Source organism: Tiliqua scincoides, chromosome 4, assembly GCF_035046505.1.
Source record: "Tiliqua scincoides isolate rTilSci1 chromosome 4, rTilSci1.hap2, whole genome shotgun sequence".
Lineage (NCBI taxonomy): Eukaryota > Metazoa > Chordata > Lepidosauria > Squamata > Scincidae > Tiliqua > Tiliqua scincoides.
The window spans coordinates 195,119,592-195,141,118 of NC_089824.1; positions in this window are offsets into that span (position 1 = coordinate 195,119,592).

Here is a 21,527-nt window from a genome sequence, read left to right on the forward strand (position 1 = left end):
GTGACTGCTGCTGAGATCCTCCTCCTCCCATCCTTGAACTGCCCCAGGACTTGTCTAATCCCCACCCTGATCTTCACCCGAACTGTGCCTACTGCCATCTTACCTGCTCCAGCAGGGGATATTTGGCCTGCTCCTGGCAGCATGGAGCAAACCAGCTCTTGCACCATTGCTATCTGGTCACAGAATGGCAGTGAAACCAAGACATATCACACCCATAGGAATGGACCGTTAATTAGGTCCTAATTAGGAGAGGATGCATGTCCAGCAACAATTGCTTTTGATTTTGAGTGATCTCCCTGCATATAGCGGGGCTGTTAGGAGAATCTCTAATGCGTGCAGCTTGATTCAAAACTCACTGGTAGTCCAGTCCTAAAGCTGGTGGCTCTGCCAGGTGCAATGGCACCAAAACAGCTACCGCTGCATCCGGCAGCACTGCTGAGGCCGCAGGAGGTCTCCTCGGGAGAAGGAGACTTTTGTCCCCTTCCCCTGGGGATAGCCCCAAACCCTAAAATGGGGCTTCTCAAGTCTGCACCCACCCCAGACTCCTGCCCCCTCCTTGCACCCTTCTCACCATCACCTGGAGCTATTACCTATCTCAGGCTGGCATCCAGCCAGCATTGGGCTCAGTGCCAACTGGTGCTGGTCTGGTGCTGGTACTGACTCCATGCAGGATGTCACAGACATGCCTAACAGAACATTTGCAACACCCAGCACTGGTGCTGGAGCTCAGCTTCCATTCATTGGATAAATTGTACTAACCCAGAACATCATTGTTTAATATGGTACAGCTGAGTATTGACCTGAAATGCTTTGATTTTGATATCGAAGGGATTCTTCTCATTGTTTTCAATTTTTTTTTCTTTTTCAGGAATGGTAACAAATCATGGTGACAAAATTCTTCAAGGGTTAAACACTATTGGGATAATATCTCCATGAATACTAATGAAGGAACATATGACTGTCCTTGTTCCTTATGTACAATGAATCAGCTACAGGATAATTACAGAGTTGCTATATTTAAAGAAATGGGACACTTCAGAATTGTTGTTTCCATATGGACCAGTATTCTACAAATAAGCCTAATTGGGAATAATCACCATTGGACAGATTCGCTAGAATTACAAGGCCATGAAAAGGGCAAACTGAAATGGTTGCTATTTATTGAAATTTAAAAAGTAGGGGAGGGGGCAGACAGACTGTTACCCGCTCAAGAATTCAAGACTTTGGGTTGATAGTCTAGGGCAATGGTTCTCAAACTTTTTAGCACTGGGACCCACTTTTTAGAATGACAATCTGTCAAGACCCACCAGAAGTGATGCAATTTTTAACACCACCCAATACGACAAAATCAAATTAAGTAAATTAAAAGTTTACAATAAGTTTAAAAATTTATTTAACATAAAAAGGACTCTCCTAACCCCTCCCCTAGCAGTTGCTGATCTGTTTTTTGTTTTTTTTAAACATTCCCCAAACATACGAAATGCTGCAATCCTATCCACACTTACCCAGGAACAAGACTCATTGACTGTCATTGTTAAAAGCTTCTACCGAGTAGCCTGTTAAAAGTACAGATCTGTAACATTTCCGAAATGCAGTCACATATCAAGATAACATCATGATAACGGGATGAGTCAGGGTGGGAGGGGCAGGGGCAGGTAGAGCTCTGCTGTGCTGGATCTGTGTTGGGCCAGAAGGTCCAACATGGAGTCTCTCAACACTGTGCCAGCAAAATAGCCAGTGGAGACTGGAGAAGCCCTATTGTGGGGTTTGGGGTTCACCCCAAGAAGATCTCCGGCAGCTGCCACAGGACTGGACTGTGAGCCAACTAGATCAGTGAATGAGACTAAACTCTGTGTGTGTGTGTGTGTGTGTGTGTGTGCGCGCGCGCGCTTTAAGTCATGTGACAGGAAAGGACTGAAGACTTGGTTGCTGCAGGTTTGCAGGCCTATCACAAAGCAAGCCTATGATTCTTTTAATGTCATATCATCAACCAGCTTACACAAATCTTATTTCTGAGTTGTAGAGCAAAGAAAGCCCTTTCAGGGGAGCAACTTTCCTGTTTCAGTCTACAGCACTGGCATTTTCACCCATGCTGAGTACCAGCTGCACTGCTATGAGCTGAGCCAGCTGTGTGGATGCTGCTGCCATTCAAATCTGCAGAGATCAGTATGGGGCATTTGAATTCACACTTCTGATCCAAGCCATGGCAGCATGGCTTCAGTTCAGCCTAGTCCAGCAACAAACGATGCAACCGCCACTATAAAAAGCATGTAACGTAGCAAATGGAATGAGAAGATGGTTTCCTATATGAAAGAAAATCACAAGCCACAAAGGAATACAATGGAGACATCAGCAACAGCCACTGAGATGGATTCTATCCTGGGATGCATAGGAATAATTGGGGGGGGGGGGGATGGACTGTAGCCCATGGTTTGTACAGTGAAGGTTCCAAGTTCAATTCCCAGGTAGAACAGATAAGAAAACCTTGTCCTAAACTTTGGGGAGCTACAATAATGTAGAGGTGGATGGACTACAGGAGGTCCAGGAGGCAGGAGGTCTGGCTCAGTTGGTAGTGCTGCCGCCTTGTATGCCTGAAGATCTGAGGCTGCCAGTTCAAAACAACTGGAAGTACCCGAGAACTGACGACACGCTGATATTCTGATGAGCTGACCCTCGGTGGCAGAGAGGAGTTGCCGTCAAGTGGGGCATGGGAGGCGAAGGGCCAGAGAGAGGCCAGACCGGGAAGGAATCCAGCTGGAACAAGGAGTTCTATGAAAGACTAGAACTATTCAATTGTAAAAATCCCTACGGGGGTTTAGAACAGCCTGCCTATGTAAACCGCCTTGGATTAATCTGACGACCAAAGAAAGGCGGTATATAAATACCTGTATAAATAAATAAACGGACTGATGGTCTGACTCTGTTTAAGGCAGGTTTTGATGTTTCTGTTCCACAACCAAATATGACAGGCACCACTTTGAGAGGTGCCTCTTTGCTCGGTGATCAGGAGATAAAATGGGCCTTATAGGTAGATGTTGCAATACAAAACATTGAATGTCAGTATAATGCCGTTGTTAAGGCTGTGATGTAAAACTCATGAACTAGATATGAAGTCCAAAACAGCTTCCTTGCATCCTTCTGTGACTTTGGAATCACTATAGACATCCCAGGATAATTGGATGTCACAGTTGATCTTCAAGCTGAAATTGGTACCCACAATTGTAACCTGTTAACAAGCTTTACTGACAGTTTCGGTTATTGCTTGACAATTCTGGCAATGTCAGCTGAAAGCTTTGGCTCAATTGAAGGTTAAGAGTCCCACCCTTCCAGTTCCCATGTAGCAAGCAGCTAATCTGTCAAGGCTGCAATCCTAACCACACTTTCCTGAGAGTAAGCCCCATTAAACAAAATAGGATTTACTTCTGAGTAGACCTGGTTAGGATTGTGCCCTAAGTCTGTTACTTTGCCTGTTGCCTTAGAATAGTTGGGTGGAGAGCTGTACAGGTGTTAGGACATCATGCTAAACCAATAGCCTTCTGCTGCAGTAGATATTCCATTCAAACAGGAGACAGCGTATCACTCTTCCTCATTTTAGGAGTCATTCACAACTCTTCAACATGTGAGTAATATGCATCTCCAGTAGTAAAATACTAATTTAACACAAAATAATCTTACAACTCTGTTGGCAAGCCCAGCTGGCATGTACTGTTTAAAGACATTTGCTCTTTAAACGCCCAGATCCACTTCTCCATGCCCTCCCCCGCCACTCAGTGAGGATACTTACTGCCAGGAGTTCTCCACCTTTATCCTTATGGCACTGAGGTCAACTGCTGGCTGATGCTGGTCTCTCCACTGGTGCTAGGTGTCTCTCACCAGCGGGAAAGTGCCTTACAACACTTTTTCAACACCCAGCACTGGTGCTGATAGGATCAGGTTCTCAACTGCTTAAAAAGAAAAAAAATGGAAGTATTATGACATGGATTTATATTCCTTTCTATTTATGCAGCTGTGTTGAATTCCCAGGAAAGTTGCTGCATCTTTCCAGAAGAACATGAAGTGGCACATCAGGCAATTAGACTTGCCCCAAGTGAACAAACTGTAACTTCCAGTCATTAATTTAGGAGTTATAAATTGTTGCCCTTGCCAGTGACAACAATCTGATATTTGACTTAAATATGGAAGAGACAAGTGGCTTGTGAAAATACTATTTCCCCCATGATAAAAACATGGATTTAAACTTTATCAATTTAAAAAACCAAGAAGAGCCCATCTGTTGCTTTGTCATATCTATGTGCAACCTCCTGAAGCTACAGGCAGTTGCAGAAGAAGCAAATTGGGAGGTGAGACCGAAGAAGAGAAGGTCTCCTTTTCTTTGGAAAAGACCTCAAAGATTTGCTGAAAGTTGCTGGGAGGTTGAAATGACCCACTCTCTTCAAGCCAGAGTGGATATAATTAGCTAATGGTCAGATGCCGGTGCTAGTGCTCAGCGCATGGGCAATGGTTTGTATTGGCCAAGGAGAGGTGTGTGCGTAGTCATTCCTCCTCTGGATTCTTTAGAATACAAATAATGAAATAATACCCTGTGTTCATTATAAATAATACCCTGTGGGAATAGTACCTTTCTCTACATGCCTTGTTTTTATTCAGGTCAGGAAGCCTGTGTGAAAGTGTGTGACTGAGTCAGCATCTCTCGATGTGGTGCTTCCGTGAGCTTTCTCCAACTTACCTCTCAAGTTCCCTTTTCAAGTGGCTGTTGTTTATCCCGATCACCCAATTAAAGAGGTGGTCGGAGTTTGTTTTGCCTGGCCAGGGCACAAGAGTCCAGCCCCTCCCCAAGGGGGAGGTGAAGGGGGCGGGGTCTGGCAGCCACAGCGGACCTTGTAAAAGGGGACGAGACCCAGCCCTCTTCCTCCTTGTGCACGTGGGCACCGTGGGAACAGAGTGGACCTGACCCCATCCAGCCACCTTAGGACCAGTGCAACTCCCGAGGAGGCCTCCTGCGCTGGATCTCATGTGCAGCGTGTTTGATCTGTAAGGTGGGGTTTGGACAGGCTCTGCCCAAGGAAGGATCAGGTGCAGTCCAGGCACACCTTCCTGGGAGTAAGCCCTGGGGAGTGCAGGGGGACTTGCTTTCCTGCGAGTAAGCCCCGGCGAGTTTCCCACACTTTCCTGGGAGTAAGCCCTGGGGAGGGCAGAGGGACTTGCTTTCCTGGGAGTAAGCCCCAGGGAGTGCGGGGGGGGGGGGGACTTGCTCCAAGCAGACATGCTTGGAGTGTGTGCTCAGTCCCTGGCCTGGTGGGCGGAGGGGGCAGGCAAGCCCAGGGCTCCCAGTGCGCTCCACGTGGGAGCAGGATCTGCATGGCACGGAGCAGGCACCTGGCCGCACGTGGCTTGAGCTGCAGGACTGTTGCAGTTCCCTGCATGCGGCTGCAGGCCAGCACGGGGCTCCAGGAGGTGTCCCGTCGAGCCCGGATCCCTGCTGCATGCAGGATCACGCACATGGGGAGCCACCATGGGAGGTGGGCGCCAGCTCAGCACCTCCACATCACCCACTTTCATGCGAGTAAGCCCCAGAGACCATAATGGAGCTTGCCTCTGAGGAGCCAGGCAGAGGCTTAAATGCTGGGGCTGCAACCCCAACCACAATTTCCAGGGAGGAAGCCCCTTGGACTATAATGGGCCTTGCTTCTGAGTAGGCATGCAGATGCTTGGGCTCTGGCTGCAATCCTAGACACACTTTCCTGAGAGTAAGCCCCATAGTCTATAATGGGCCTTGCTTCTGAGGAAGCAGGCAGAGCCTTGGACTTTGGCCGCAATCCTAGCCATGCTTTCCTGGGAGTAAGCTCCATGGACTATAAGGGGCCTTGCTTCCGGATCATAGGGCCGCAGTTCTCGCCCCACTTTCCAAGGAGTAAGCTCCTGGGGCTATAAGGGAGTTTGATTCTTGTCGTACATTTGGGTCTCACTCCCAGGGTTTTGGGTGCTCAGAGTTGTTGGTTCTGAACCCTAGAGCCCTCAAAGATCCCTGTTCGGTAGTACTGCCACCACCCTGTAAGAGCCAGTGCCTCAGTCCAGGGAAACCGAGACCTATAACTTAACTATATCCCTTGTACTCACTGAGCACTTCCTTTACTTAAAGTCTCAGTCCTCAAGTTTCTAGTCCACAATGAGGATTTATGGTAGGTTGCTGAACGGCTAGGCAGGATTCTGAACCTTTGTCCCCAACAGACAATGAACCAACATGGTAAAAAGATTTTCTACTTTATTAAATACATAGGGTTACAAAAAGGTTACAAAGGCAGCAAATGCTAGAGGCATAAAAACTTCTAGGAAACATCAGCATAAAACAACAAAGCTAACTCTATTAATCTCTGACTCTCACCTGGGCCAGCTTCTTTTGTAGATCCTCAGTTACCTAAGAGGCCACATGGTCCTGGTGGGGCAGGATGTGCACCTACCACCTCTCTCACTAGAGACAAGGAACAAAAACCCTGTCCTCCGGAAGAAGCTCGCTGGGAGCTCGCCCTCTCAGCTCTTCCCTCCCCCCTGGAGATCTACAGCTGCATTCCATCCTTGATGGGCGTCTTTCTGGCTGCCTAGGTGCTACATTATCACCTTCCATTGAATTGTAACTCCTGGCAGCTAGGACTGCAAGCCCCTTGCAAGCGCCTTCTGTGTTACTGGGTTTCTGTGGTTCAGGCTTTGCAATGCTACTAGGCCTAAACTGTACATATTCATGACAATTCTGAACAGGCACACAGAGACTCGGTTATAGGGTTGCAGTCCACTTTACAGGGAGTAAGCCCCTGGGGGATAATGGGGGCTTGCTTCTGAGGGGGCACGCAGAGGCTTGGAGCATAGGGCTCAGATCCTGGCTCCAACTTCCAAGGAATAAGTCCCAGGAGTATAAGGGGTCTTGTATCCGGGTAGACATAGCTGGACTTAAGGCTACAATCCTGTCCACACTTTCCTGGGAGTGTATTCCATTGATTTTAATGGGACTTAATGATGAGTATACCGGCATAAAATGAGTTCCAATGAGTGCAAGCCAGTACAGATACACCAGCCCAACCACCCGCAACAATCTCCTCCCAGGCACCTGACCTCCTCCTTGTTAATACTTCATCAGTTTTGGAGGATATTTAGAGGCATATGGGGAGCCCTGGCCATCTCGGATTGCTTACAGCATACACTTCATCTATATGGATATTTAGAGGCATATGGGGAGCCGCTTTGAAAGCTGCCTGGCCAGGCTTCAGCACCCAAGGAATGGGGCAGAGTGGATGGGGCATTTCATATGAGAGTATAGCATTTAATATTATGTTTTCCCTGGGCCTCAGCAGGGCATTTAGTAACTCGCTTGGTGGGCATGCCGCCCTTGCTCCTTGAGAGAAGAGATATGTGTGCCACCCCCTACGCCTTTAAGGGAAGAGTGGCATTCTATTACCAACCTGCTTAACAGGCATGCTACCCCTTCTCCTTAAGGGAGGACGACGATCTGTTACCAGGCTGCCTAATGGGTGTGCTTACCCGACTTCTGTGGGGGTGGTGGTGTTCTGTCAACAATGTGCTTACCAGGAGTACTGCCCCTACTCCTTTCAGAGAAGGGGGTGTTCTGGTGCAGACCCACTTAGTGGGCATAATGCCACTAGGCCTTTGGAAGAGGGGAGGTTTCTGTTAACAACCCGCGTAGCCGTTTCTCCTTAGAGAGGGGTGATGTTTCGTTACCAGCCCACTTAATGGGTGCACTGTCCCGGCTCCTGGGGGAGGGGCAATGTTTGGTTACAACCCCCCTTACGGATTTGTGGCCCCTTCTTCTTTGAGAGGGGGGCGTTCTATTAGCAACCGTTTAATGGGTGCTCTGCCCCCACCCGGGAAAGGGGTAATGTTCTGTCGACCAGTATTGCACGGTTCACTTCAGTGACTCTGGTGTTCCGGGCATTCCCCAATCTGTGGGGGAGCAGCGTTGGAGGGGGTGCCTTGCTATAACCTCTCTGCTTTCATCTTGCAGGACGCTGTGGTGGCCCAGGGCGTGTGTTAAGCTGCGGCAGCAGCAGCAGGGATACCTTGCATTAACATCTCTGCTTTCATTTGCAGGACACGGTGGTAGCCCTGTACACGTATTAATCTGCAGCCACTCCATGGTCTTTTTGGGCCCGCAAGAGGGCGGCTGCAACCCCCCTCAGATCGCACTTGGGCCTCAGCCCGGCAGTGCAGGTCGCTTGGTTAGCCAAGAAGGGGATGAGATGGGGCCAGCTGCTGCCCGCGTTGATGAAGTTACTGAATGTGAGCCACCCACCGGACGTTTTGGGTGCTCCACCTGGGCGAGAATGACCTTTGCAGGATGTCTGGTTTGGCTCTCATGAGCAGAGCCCGTGAGGACATCAGCACCCTTATGCGTTGGCTGCCTGGTACTGCCTTGGTCTGGTCAGACCTCTTGCAGCGTTGTGGATGGCAAGGGGCTTTCTGCTGCACTAAGATTAAAAGGATGTGCAGGAAAATCACCAAGGGCATTGGTGGCTTGGTGTCTCGTGCTGGTGGCAGCGTGGTAATGCATCTTGCAATTGTGTTCTCGCTACCTTACCTGTACAGGGGCGATGTGTGTTCATTTGTCGGAGAAAGGCGCAGGCATCTTTCTTAAGGACCTACAGGACGGCCTTAAGTTGCTTCTGCCCCTGTTTGGGAGTGGGGGGGTCAAGCGCTAGGCTGACCCCTCCTTGTGACAGGTGGTGCGGGTTAGGAGGCGTGAATGGGACTTTGGCATGCACCTTCAGGCGGCATAGGCAGGGCAGAACCCTATTTCAGTCCTCAGGGGCTTGGCGGCACGAGGACGTAGACTGGGCCCTGGCCGGGACCACGGGGCACACCTCAGAGGCTCAGCGGCTCGAGGTGGTGCAGTCTGCGGTCCGGCTGCCTTCCCCTTAAGGGATAGACATGGATGAGACGCGCCGTCCCAGCAGCGGGGCGCGACTCGGAGTCGGGTGCATGCCCGCCTGGGGGCAGAGGTTTCTGGTACCGCCCAGAGGTCCCTCCCTGCACCACAGGGGCTTTCGCTGCCTCGGATGCTGCAGGTTTCAGCCTCTGCTTCTCTTGGTAACATGAAATAAAGTTGCCCTTTCTCCCATATCTGTTGTCTCGAGTGTTCATTGGACAGTGCGGAAACAATCCCGATCACCCAATTAAAGAGGTGGTCAGAGTTTGTTTTGCCTGACCAGGGCACAAGAGTCCAGCCCCTCCCCAAGGGGGAGGTGAAGGGGGCGGGGTCTGGCAGCCACAGCAGACCTTGTAAAAGGGGACGAGACCCAGCCTTCTTCCTCCTTGTGCACGTGGGCACCGTGGGAATACCCGCCCGCTCGCCCTAGAGGCAGTCTGAGTTTAACTGGTCGCCGTTTGGGGCTGGGTAGGAATTTTTTGCTGCCTGCCAAGATTGGCCGAGGGCAGGCAGTTTTTTCGCCTACCCCAGACTGTTATGGGCCTGGGGGTTACATCCCCCCCTGTTTGCAAGCTGCCATTGGTCACTTTAAGAGGGCAGGTGGTGCGGGTTAGGAGGCGTGAATGGGACTTTGGCATGCACCTTCAGGTGGCATAGGCAGGGCAGAACCCTATTTCAGTCCTCAGGGGCTTGGCGGCACGAGGACATAGATGGGGCCCTGGCCAGGACCGCGGGGCACACCTCAGCGACTCGAGGTGGTGCAGTCTGCGGTCCAGCTGCCTTCCCCTTAAGGGATAGACATGGATGAGACGTGCCGTCCCAGCAGCGGGGCGCGACTCGGAGTCGGGTGCATGCCCGCCTGGGGGCAGAGGTTTCTGGTACCGCCCAGAGGTCCCTCCCCGCACCACAGGGGCTTTCGCTGCCTCGGATGCTGCTGGTCTCAGCCTCTGCTTCTCTTGGTAACATGAAATAAAGTTGCCCTTTCTCCCATATCTGTTGTCTCGAGTGTTCATTGGACAGTGTGGAAACAATGATTCTTCATGCTGGCTGTAGTAGGAAACACAGTTGGCCCACAGAGTCCACAGAGGATCTGTTCCTGGATAACCACATTTGTGGGTTGGGTCCCTCAGCTGACCTCCAGATGCGACCAGATGTGCCTTCCCCCCCCCCCAAACCGGAAGTGCCTTTCCAACAGCTCCAGGAGGTGATCTGAGGCCCAGAGAGGCCACTCACAACCTCCTTGGGCCTCAGAAAGGCTCCTGGATGCAATTGGAAAGTGGTTTCAGTTGCATCCAGGAGGTCAAGTGGGGTCCTCCAGCATGGATTCGGAACCCATGCTGAGTCAAATCCACAGGTTCAAAATCCACAGATAAAATGCGACCACTTGTAAATGCTTGTTAGTATAACTATCCCAGTAGCCTTTAGCCTTCCTTTAATTGGGCATAGAGTGGGGATGGATGCCGGGTGGCAGAAGAAAGGCAAGTGACATATTGGTCTGGGCATAGCAGGTTAGCAGGACATTTATTGCACATTACAGCTTTCAGAGGAGAAGAAGGGCACAACCATGATGTGCTTTGCTGCCCTGATGCCCCCAATCCTTGCTTGATGCTTCCCTCCAGATTGAAGCAAGTTCCAACATTTGCAACTGTGTTCTGGAATCTATTGCTCTGAAGAAGGTAAAAACTCTAATCCTCAATTCAGGAAGTTCAGGTAAAATTCCCACCTAATTCCATGAACTAGTTGTCCATAGCAAGGAAGGTAAATGTTACCTAGTTGTCCATATTTTACATAGTTGTCCATAGCAAGGAATGTAAATTTTAATTGAAACGAACAAAACAAAGGGATAGAGAGTGAGTAGACTGGAAGTCAACTAGCTGAACACAAAGTGCCCAGTCCCTTTCAGTCATGAGGCTGTTCTGCCTCTCAACTGTTCTGTTTGGCCAAAAGATCCAAACTTCATGGGACTGCAACGAGACAATCATGAACATGCTAATCATGAACCACCCTGCTAAGCTCACAAGCCTCACTGCAATCCGCTCAAGCACATGAGGCCACCTGGTGAGTTGGGGTGGTGCTGTTCTTGTAAATTTTTGCACCTCTGGAAGTCTTGTAGCTTTTGATCTAACTGAAATTTATATGTTAAAAAAAAAAAAATTCTCTCCCAGCTTTCTGTCTTCAAAAGACCCCTAGCAGTGGAAAAAAAAAAAATCAGCAACACATTGTACTTGTATTGAATTTTGATTAGCTGTGAACAATAAAAATAACAATCAGAATAAAATCAGTCAGGCACAGTTTGTCATCCTTCCAGGCCCCCTGCCAAATGCTTTACATAAAAGTCAGATTTTAATGGCTACAGTGAGGTGAGACAGACCATCCTTGAAAGTAAATTCCACAACTGTGATGCCACAATACAAAAAGCCCTCTCCCATGTACCGACCCACCACATATCTGATGGAGGAACACAGAGAAGGGCCTCTGATATCGATCTGTGTTGTAATGGGAGTTATCTCAAATATGGTTTATTTATTTTTTAAACTTTCCAATAAGCTCTTATGACCTAATCCTCATCCACAATTTGTGAAGTATTATTCTCATTGTGCAAAACTTGGAGGGGGGGTTCAATCCTCAAAGTACTGAAATAAATACAAACTGAAACGAGAGGTGCTTTTGCCACTTCCTTGAAAAAGTGACGGAAAAGCTAGAGAGCACTCCTAGATGCAGCAATTTAATGCAGAAGAAAAATCTGTTCTCTTTTCTCTCTCCGAAGCCATTTATGGCCATCTAGATCTATCACAGACAGAACGACTAACTAGATTTTATTCAGAAGACTACAGAATGGTAGTATGTGAGTTTTGCTGTGACTGGAAAGAGCTGAAAATGTAACTAAGGGGACAACAGAGAAGTACAATATGACAGAAGCCATTGAGGAATGAGAGGCTTATGCAGAATAAAAGATATTTTGAGGGAAGTAAAGAGACGCGAGGAGGCAGGAAGAATTGACCTTCAGCATGTGCAGTGGTGTGTTTTTCAACTTATTACCAGCCTACGAGTCGAATGGCTTTGCTGCGCACATAAATATTCATTTCTCACTGGAAACAAAACTGTCACTGGTGAAAACAGCAACAAGGAAGCAGCATCTCTGTGTTTCAGCCATGAGCAATGGGGTGAAACCCTTCAGTAGGGGTGAAGAACCAATGACAGTTCATTTTCTTCTTATCAGGAAAGCAATATCTTGTTCAGTTACATGTGAAGAGATGTACTGAATCGCATTGCTGAGGGGAAAAACAGAAGTTTAACAAAGAGCTAAGAAAAGGAAAGATACAGGGATATGAAAACACAACAGGGATAAGAAACCGGCCACTATAATAGGAGAAGGTAACTCTCAAGAGATGGTGAATTTCTTTTGGAAGTAATCAGGTGTATCAGGCTTCCTGGTCATTATACAGAAGACTACTAAATCCCAGGCAGTGGCCTCTAGATAATGCTGTTTGACTTCATGTCAAGGACTGAAGGAAGATTGGAATAGGAGGACTTTGGCAAAGCATCTGCTCTTAAACAAATCTCCATGGTTAAGGCTAAGGTCTAGTGGTCCCCAAAATGTGTGCTGTGCCACCTGAGATCTAGCTGTAGGATGTCCCCAGAGGCCTCTTCTTCCCAGCTCTCCCAGGGGCTGCCATCTTGGATCGTACAAGATATACGAGGGAAATTCTTATGAGATCTAAGATGGTGGCATCTTGCAGTGTCTGGAAGAAGAGACTGCCATGGAATAAAGGCACTGTGACCCTGGTAAGTTTGGGAACCACTGCTGTAGTTCTATCCTAGGGAATGCACCCCATTGAGCACAGTGGGATATACTTCTGAATAAATATGCCCTGCAATTGCACTCCACTTTACAGAATGCAACATAGAGCACAAGCCTAACCAGGTATACTCAGAAGTAAGTCCTATTTTGTTCAATGAGGCTTACTCTCAGAAAAGTGTGGTTAGGATTGCAGCCATAGAGGAAGAAGTTTTCATAATTAGTGAAGCTGACACACACATATAAGCCTTGTCAATGAAAAATCTAAGGTTGCTATGCATCTGGAATGCTTAGAAAGCAGGACTGAACATGCATTGTTAAATAGATCTTTTGTCAGTAATTACAAGTCAAGTTCAATTATACGTCACCGGGTACCATTAAATAACGAATTGGATAATGAATTGACCAATGTATGTGTTCCGGTAAATGTCAGAAACTCAATGTCTGTCAACATTTACTAAATATATCTTATCAAGGTGCACGTCATTTGGAAGTCTCCTTTTATTTTAAAGTTTCTCAGTTTGCTTTATTGTACACCAAATACAGTCAAGGAAAAGAGGATATTATAATTCAGTGTAAATGGAAAAAAAAAAATTCCAAAATCCTTGATCTTGAAAAAGGAAAGAGGGAGACTAAACTACCTAAGCAGGGTGATCAGATACAGTGAAAGACACAGAGACTATATCTTTAAGCATTGTATAGAATTTTGGCAGGTGCAGCTTTTTAAACCTTCCAGGTTTTTTAAACTTCCCATGTGCCTCTTCTATACAATGATTAAAGGTATCTAGTCACACTTTTCCTTTGCATTATTATTGTGCCACACAGTTTCAAGCAATGCTGGAATGGGTTTGAAGCAACACTGTATATCATATGAACACCAAAGATAAAAAAACACTGAATAGTGTTTTTGGAACAGTCACCACAGATGAAAGACAATGGAGGCCTCCACGGGATGGCTGCATCAGTTCTGGAAAGTTGGATAGGATTGAGGTGGGAACTGGCTGTCACACATATGATATAAGCCACAAGGAACCTGGAGGAGAAAATGGTATCTTGAATATATACAGCAGCAATTTTCAACCAGTGTGCAGTTGCACACTGGTGTGCCACGAATGGTCTGCAGGTATGCTGTGGGAATTTGGATAAATTTATTTATTATTAGGGCCATTGGGGGATGTTAGCGCCCCCCTCCCCACCAGCAGCATGGTGTGCCTTTTCAATGATCGAAAAACTGGTGATGCGCCTTGACTATTTTAGCACCTTGTCAGTGTGCTCTGAGATGAAAAAGGCGAAAATCACTGATGCAGTGTTGCGCATGCATGTGTTGAACATCTGCTATATCAGCCAAGTGGAAGGCTCATGTATGTGGCATTTACACAGACATTTATAACTTCATGTGGCTTTGCTTTGTTAGGAAGGGCAAGGCAAAGCATGGCATCATGCTGTCCTGCTTTCAGTGACTGAAATTCAGAAACAAAAGATTTACAGTGACTGTTCCTCCCTATCAGTTAGAGAGAGGAGGTCAGATAAATACACAAACAAACTGCTGCCTACTTCCTTTCCATGAATTGACCTCTTTGTAGATCAATCAAAGGTGGGCTGCTCATGATCTGAATTACTCCATGGGTCAAAGCAACCACTAATTTAAAGACTGTCTCTATTGTCTTATCGTGTGCCTGGTGCTCTGGCTCCTGATGTGAAGGGCAAAAAGCAAATTCAGAAGGATGCCTTTTATGTGCCCCACATTTAACGCAAACACAAGATTGACAGCTTTGGAAATGGCAACTGTATTTCTCTATTGAACAGGTAGAGCGAAGATAGCATCTGTTTATTCTTTCTGAACTTCCTCACTCCCGCTGTGAGTGCCAGCCTTCATCTAAGGAGAGCATACCAGATTGCATGTTTGATGACATAAGCGTGGGCCAAAATGTGGAATATCCCCTCCCTAAACATTGCATCCCTGAGTGGCTCTAGATTAATTCTGATCTTATCAACTCCAGTCATTTGCAGGCAAAATAGGCTTGCCAACACCTGCTGCGAACCTCAACTTTCAAATGAGAAAAGGCGATTGGACTGCACACATAAAGATATAGCTCTGGCACCAAATTCTGACTCTCTCCTTGTCTCATGCCTATACCCTTGAATAGCTGTGGCGCAGGGCTGCTATTATCAAGCCCAGGCATTTTTAAGAGAAAATGGGCTTTCTAAGTTCCTGCTGTTTTCAGCCAAGAGAAATCTATCTATTGCATTTTTTATCCCATCCTTCCTCCAACCAGCAATAACCAAGTGTTCCTATCAGTTTTCACATTTGATGTTACATCTTGGTTCAAATAATAAAATAGTCCCTCGACCATCCTGCACCCATCTAAGGCAAAGGAATGATATTAGTTGGTACATTTTCAAGGCAAATATTACCCAGTTTGATGCAACATAATTCACTTGTTGGGGATGGGAAGGATCCTTTTGCTGGAATCTAAGCCAAATGGATTGGGAGGTGTAGTCAGTGGTGTAACTAAGGGGAGGCAGGGGGGTATAATGCCCCAGATACCATGCCTTGAGGAGGTGCCAACTTGCACCCCCAACTATAGATCTGAGCAGTGGTGTAGCTAATGATCGTGTAACCTGGTACCAAATTCAAAATGTTGCCTCGTAAGTGATGTCACAACCGGAAGTGACATCACGCCCAGGCTTTTAAAACAGTGAGAATTGGGAGGAACCCACCTCCTGCCCCTAGTAGCTCACCACCCACTTGCTCTGCTGTCTCCCCCCAGTCAGTGGCATAGCTAAGGCATCTATCTGCTACCTGGGATCAAAGAAGATTTTGTAGCCCCCCCCCCCCGCATGACAAAATCAAATTTAATTAGGTAATTAAATAAAAAGTTATTGGTTCCATGCTGTATCATAATAATGTCTCATTGGCACTCAGAATAATCAGTCTCATAGGTCAGTTTGGAGTTAAGCTAATCCACTTTTTGTTCTACAAGGCAGTTGTGTTTTCATTTTCTGGTTAATTGGCCATAACTTTTGATAGAATACAGATATTCCAGTGCAGTTTGTTGCACTGCATTCGGCATTAAATTACCTTTCTAATGATTTATAACATGATGGTATTACCTTTCCAATGATATATAACATGATGGTATTATTCATACATACCAAGATTTTCACAATTTTGATCTCTAGTGTCAGGCTCAGCTTGTTGCCCCCCTAAAGCTTGATGCCTGGTGCAGCCACTACCCCCTGCACCCCCTTAGCTATGCCACTGGATCTGAGGTGAAAAAGTGGCTTTCTGAAGTTCAAGGAGGCTGCACATGGCCTCCCCAGGCGTCAGAAGGCCTCCTGGAGGCACTTTCAGATTTTGTAGGCCTCTTAGATCTGGGGAACCCACATAGGGAAATGTTAAAAATTTTTGTGCCCCTGGGTGGTGGATGTCTTAGCTACTCCACTGGGTGTTGTTTGAATTGCTCCAGATCCTTACCATGGAGTAGTTACAAAGTGACTGAAATCAGATATGTGGTCATCTGTCAGAGCAAAAACAGAGGCTAGCTGTTCAGTGCATGGCTGATTGCTCAGTGCATGGGAAGTTGCTAAATTCTGCAACTTCAGGGAAATTGCTAAATTCTGCTAAAACCAGGAATTTGAGCATGGATTTGTGGCTGCACCCATGGGAGGAATCACAACAAATTGGATGTGATCTGGGGCTCTACAGAATCTAGGGGATTCTGCTTCAGATTTAGAGCACTATTTGCTGGTGCTGTGCTTGCACAGAGGCTGTGTGCAGATGTGGAGCCAAAATAACCCCATGAGACATCAGTGACAAAGGCTCTTTGTATGTATGATCTGCCATGCCCTACAAAGTCTCTGGAGCCCATTGACAATCTCTCTCCCTCTCTGTGTTTGTGTTTAATAGTTACCTGGGTGGGTATATCCTATCAAGATCAACAAATGATAGCAGAGGAGTTAACTCTTTCTCCCCATACCACTTTCCCATTGAAAATTACATCCCCTGCAGCTGTGAGTGCAATCCCAACTTTGAATTGGGCTAACACAAGTCCCTTGCGCCGGCACTGGAGTGTTGCAAAATGCCATAAGGCATGTTTGCACCTCTGGAAGAGTCAACTGGGCTGGTGCTAGGATGTGCGCCAGCCCATGGAGGCCACATTCAGCCTCCATGCCAGCCTAAGCAGTTAAGGTTGCACCAGCCTGGAAAGGTCGGGGGTGGGGTGGGGTTGGGGAGGGCAGGGGGAGGAAGTATTGGGGCATTTTGTAGTGGGGGGAGGAGGGCAGTGGGTCAGCTGGTGTGCACTTAGGCCAGATCCTAACCCCACTCCCGAGCAGCCTGGTGTTACACCAGGCAGCTTGGATATATCCCAGCGATTACACTGGTGCAGATCTGAGTAGCCCCACTGAGGTGGCTGGGGATTATTTGGAGTAAGGGTACATAAGTCCCCTTACTTTGAGTTGTGCTCCCTCTACCTTCAAACCTGTGCTGGCTGGCCTGTTCCAGCACATGTTAGGATTGGGTTTGCTGTGTGTTTTGGTGTAAAATATCAACGCACCCATATAGTACCAGTATGAAAATTGCACAATCAGAATGTGGCTATTCATCTCCAAGCACTTGAACTTCAGGTCATAAGATGTAATTTCTTCTACCAAAGCAACTACTCTGAATAGTTTATTTCATGCTGATGAAATGCATGAAATAAATAGTTTATTTCATGCAGGGATGGGCACTGCACAAAGTACAAATGTGATGTGTGATGCCTGGCTGTCTCAGTCCAAATGAGAAAGCATGGAGAAGGGAAACACAAAAGGAACAGATAAAAGAGCATGAGAAATGGGCTCAAAGTGAGTGAAATGGAAAGAGCCAGCCCAGAACGGGTTGGGATGGTTCAGGAGAAATGTGAAAAAGTGGGCTTTGAAATGGAATTTAAATCAGAAGTTGAACACATGCAGGTGTGTGTGTATTTGTGTGTGTGTGTGTGTGTGTGTGTGTGTTGCGAGAGACTGTCCCAGATGTAGGGAGCAGCACAGCAGACGGTACAGAGGCAGGACAGTATCAAAGGAGGTCAATTGCAACAGAAGGGGCCGCCTGCGGATGAATTGGCCTATTTATTTTGGCCCTGCATCTGAGAAACATCAGGCAGAGACAGAGTACAGTGCTGCAAAGTTACTGCTGTTCCAAGAGAAGGTTTGTGCCAGGTATCCTGCTGGTAGCCGTCACCCTGTGTAAGAGCTATTCATCATAGATCACCTCTTTTATCACCATGTCAGAAGCTTGGCCTGTTTCCTCGCTGTTGTGCAGGGATGGTCATCTTGAGTTTGAGCAGGAAGCCCGAGGGGAACCATTAAAGGGAATATTTCTAAGTCAATAGCGAGCATGTGAAAATGGCTGCAATAAAGTACATCTGTTACATTCAAGAATCTCTCTCTTGTTCATTCAAACAAATAAAAACAAAATGCCCACTTGTATTTTGCATTGATGTAGTGGATCCTGTTTTCAGCTCCCTTTCGCCCTTGTTGCAGTTCTTGACTACTGTATTTATCTGTCTGGTTCCCAAGTCTTTCCTTGTAATCAGATATTCCCTTTCAGATTTCAGGGTGGTGAGTTAGATTTCAGAGTTCAGTAAAGCAAGAATCAAGGCAAGATTTAAGTCTCACTGTAGAATATATTAATGAATGAAACTACACAAAAGAAACAAACTTTAATATGGAAAAGCACAGGAAACCGAAAGCACAGTTTCTGCCCCCATTGGGAGCCTCAGAGAGCCTTCCATGGGATCCTAGTGGCTCATGCCTGGGGCTTTTGCCCCATCGGACCTAATGATAGGTCCGCAACTGGACACCCCTACAGCCACCCACAATCTCCAAGCCACATTTTGTGCTGTGCGAGACCCACTAAAATTAACACTTGCACAGAAACATGATTGTCCTTTGGCGTGTTTTGTACGGGACACCCATTTCAGGTTGAAATCTGATTCAACTTTGAATCTGATTCAACTGATACAGTTTCTGCATTGTCGTTCTTGGAGCTACACCTGAATTACACTATTGTAATCAGGTCACATTCTGAAAACTAGACCTGTACATTTGATACAATTATATCATAATCTGCCACTCCTCATTCCTTCTCTCTCATCCCCTTCCTCCCACTCTTGAGTTTTCTGATGCACTTTGGGGAGTCTTGGAATTGCTCCAAAATTCTGCTTTAATGTTCCTGCAAAATAATACCACATTAATGGATATAAGAGCAGATTACACCACTCTTTCACTTTTTTTATAAGGCACTGGCTTGACAGGCATCTGAATGGAGTAATATAATTAATAGTTCTGTGTTTATGAATGATTCAGCCTAATCAAGGCATCATTGTGATTGAGGGAGGGTGGCAAATTAGGAAAATGGTGTTACTGCAATCACCTCTACTGTTTTTTGACAATCTTAAATTCCAAATCAGTGGCGCAGCAGTTTTCTCTGAATAAAGTATTTCAGCCTTTCAAGCTTGGGCTTCATGTCTATAAAAACTGAAATGAATAATAATTAAAAAAAACAAAAAACAGAGTGGGAGATTATGATATAATTGTATCAAATGTACAGGGTCTCGCACAGCACAAGATGTGGCTTGGAGATTGTGGGTGGCTGCCCGTCTCCTTCCCAAGGCCATCTGGCCTTCTGAATTTCTTCTACTTGCCACTTCAGAGTTAACTCTTCCTCCCCCTTCCTGCTGCTTCACACCTTTTCCACTCCATCACTCTGCCTAACTATGCTGTTCTAACTTCAAAGGCATAACTTCCTTGCCCATGTTTACCCTCTATGTTAAGTACTCTCCCTCAGTTACTTTATCCTAACCTGTCCCATCACCCACTTATATATTAAATAATCTCTTATAATTCCAATTTCCCTTAAAACCCCATACACCTCCTTCACAAGGGGATAATGGGGCCCCTGTATCTTGCTGCTCCCTGAACTCCACTGTTCCATGTGAAGGCTTCAGGTTGTCTCATCTGTGGGTTGGATCTAATGGCGTCACTATGATTCGCGTCACCAGGTGTGGGAGGCCTTCGTCCCCCCATGCAGTGGGCGGGGCAACGCCCCAGGTGGTGGGTGTGCTGATGTGCCATCACTCCACCCCCATTGGTTTTTCGGCTGTAAATTTTGTTAGACGTCAATGTGGTTTGTTAGAACTTTTGTTTCGGCTGTAACTTTTGTTAGAACACAGATACGTCAATGTGGTTTGTTTCAGTGCATTCTGCATGAAATTACACATTGATTGATATATAACATGATGGTATTATTCCTCCAAACTCTGATTTTAGTGATTTTGAAAACTTGTAGAGTCACACACACACACACACACACACACACACACACACACACACTCCTGTGTCAACTTACTAACAACTTATTGCAGCAGTTCTCAAACTTTTAGCACTGGGACCCACTTTTTAGAATGACAATCTGTCCAGGACCCATTGGAAGTGATGTCATGGCCAGAAGTGAGCAAATTAAGCAAGCAAATTAAAATAAATAATTATAAATAATTAAATTAAAAGAAATAGTTAAATAAGGGGGAGCCAGTCCTGTTCCACCAAGTGAATTTTCTCTGTAGTCTGCCTGCAATAACACCCCCCCCCCAAAGAATCAGTGAGATTTCCAGCCCTTCCCACTGCCCAGTTTAAAGTTCTTCTATTTCAGGCATATCAAGACAAAGACCCTCCTGGCTTTGCAAGTGCAAAATAGAAAACTTTCCCCTTACCATTCAAGCCTCTTTTCTTGTCCTTTTTAGTGGGGGAGAGAGACTGCCTTCTGGAACATATGTTGAGCTACAGCTCCATCGGATCGGGACCATTCTGGTGTCCTCACATTCCCCCTTGCCTGGCCTGACCACTAGCCAAGGCTCGTCTGCCTACTCACGAGTAAACACAACTGTGAGGCTGCTTTGCTTTCCATAGGGCCCATAGAGTCACAGCTGGGAAGGAGGGACCTCCTTCTCGGATGTTTTTGGGGGCTGCATTCATTGGATCGGGACCATTCAGGTGTCATTGGATTCCTCTCAGCCTGCCCTTCCCGAAGGACTATGTATGTATGCCTATTTGCCAGTAAATGCACGATGCGGCTCACTTTCACTTTCCATAGAGCTCCATGCATTTTTTCTTTCCTGTTTTTTGGCCCTAACTTTTGAAGGAAAGGAGCTATTTCAATTCTGTTTTTTGCCTTGCATTCCACTGGGAATTCTGCATCCTACAGTGTATGGCATGACAGGGTAGCTCCCCTGGGCGTATCACCCCCCAGCCCCTCACCCCCTGCATCCCTCTATCGATGCCACTGGTTGGATCTACTCTCTTTCTCTTTCACATTTTTATACCACCTTTCCTCCCCTTGGTTCCTCCCCTCCTTTTGTCCTTACAATTCTGTGAGGTAGGTGAGGCTGAGAGATATTGACTGACCCACGGTCACCCAGGAAGTTTCATGGCTGATCAGGGATTTGAACATGGATCTTTCAGGTTGAAGATCAACATCCAAACCACTGTACTATCCTGTTGCTAAAGAGTGAAATGGCCTTATTAGGGGCCAAATCCTATCCAGCTTTCCAGTCCTGGTGTAGCCATGCCAGTGGGACTTGCGCTGCATCCTATGATGGGAAGATAATTATGTAGGCCTCCACAAGATAAGGAAACATTTGATCCCCCGCCTAAGGGTTGCATTGCAGCTGCACAGGGGCTGGAAATTTGGATAGGATTGGACCCTGGGAGAATGAATTTGTCCAGCTCATAATGTACAATTGCATTGTGACACAA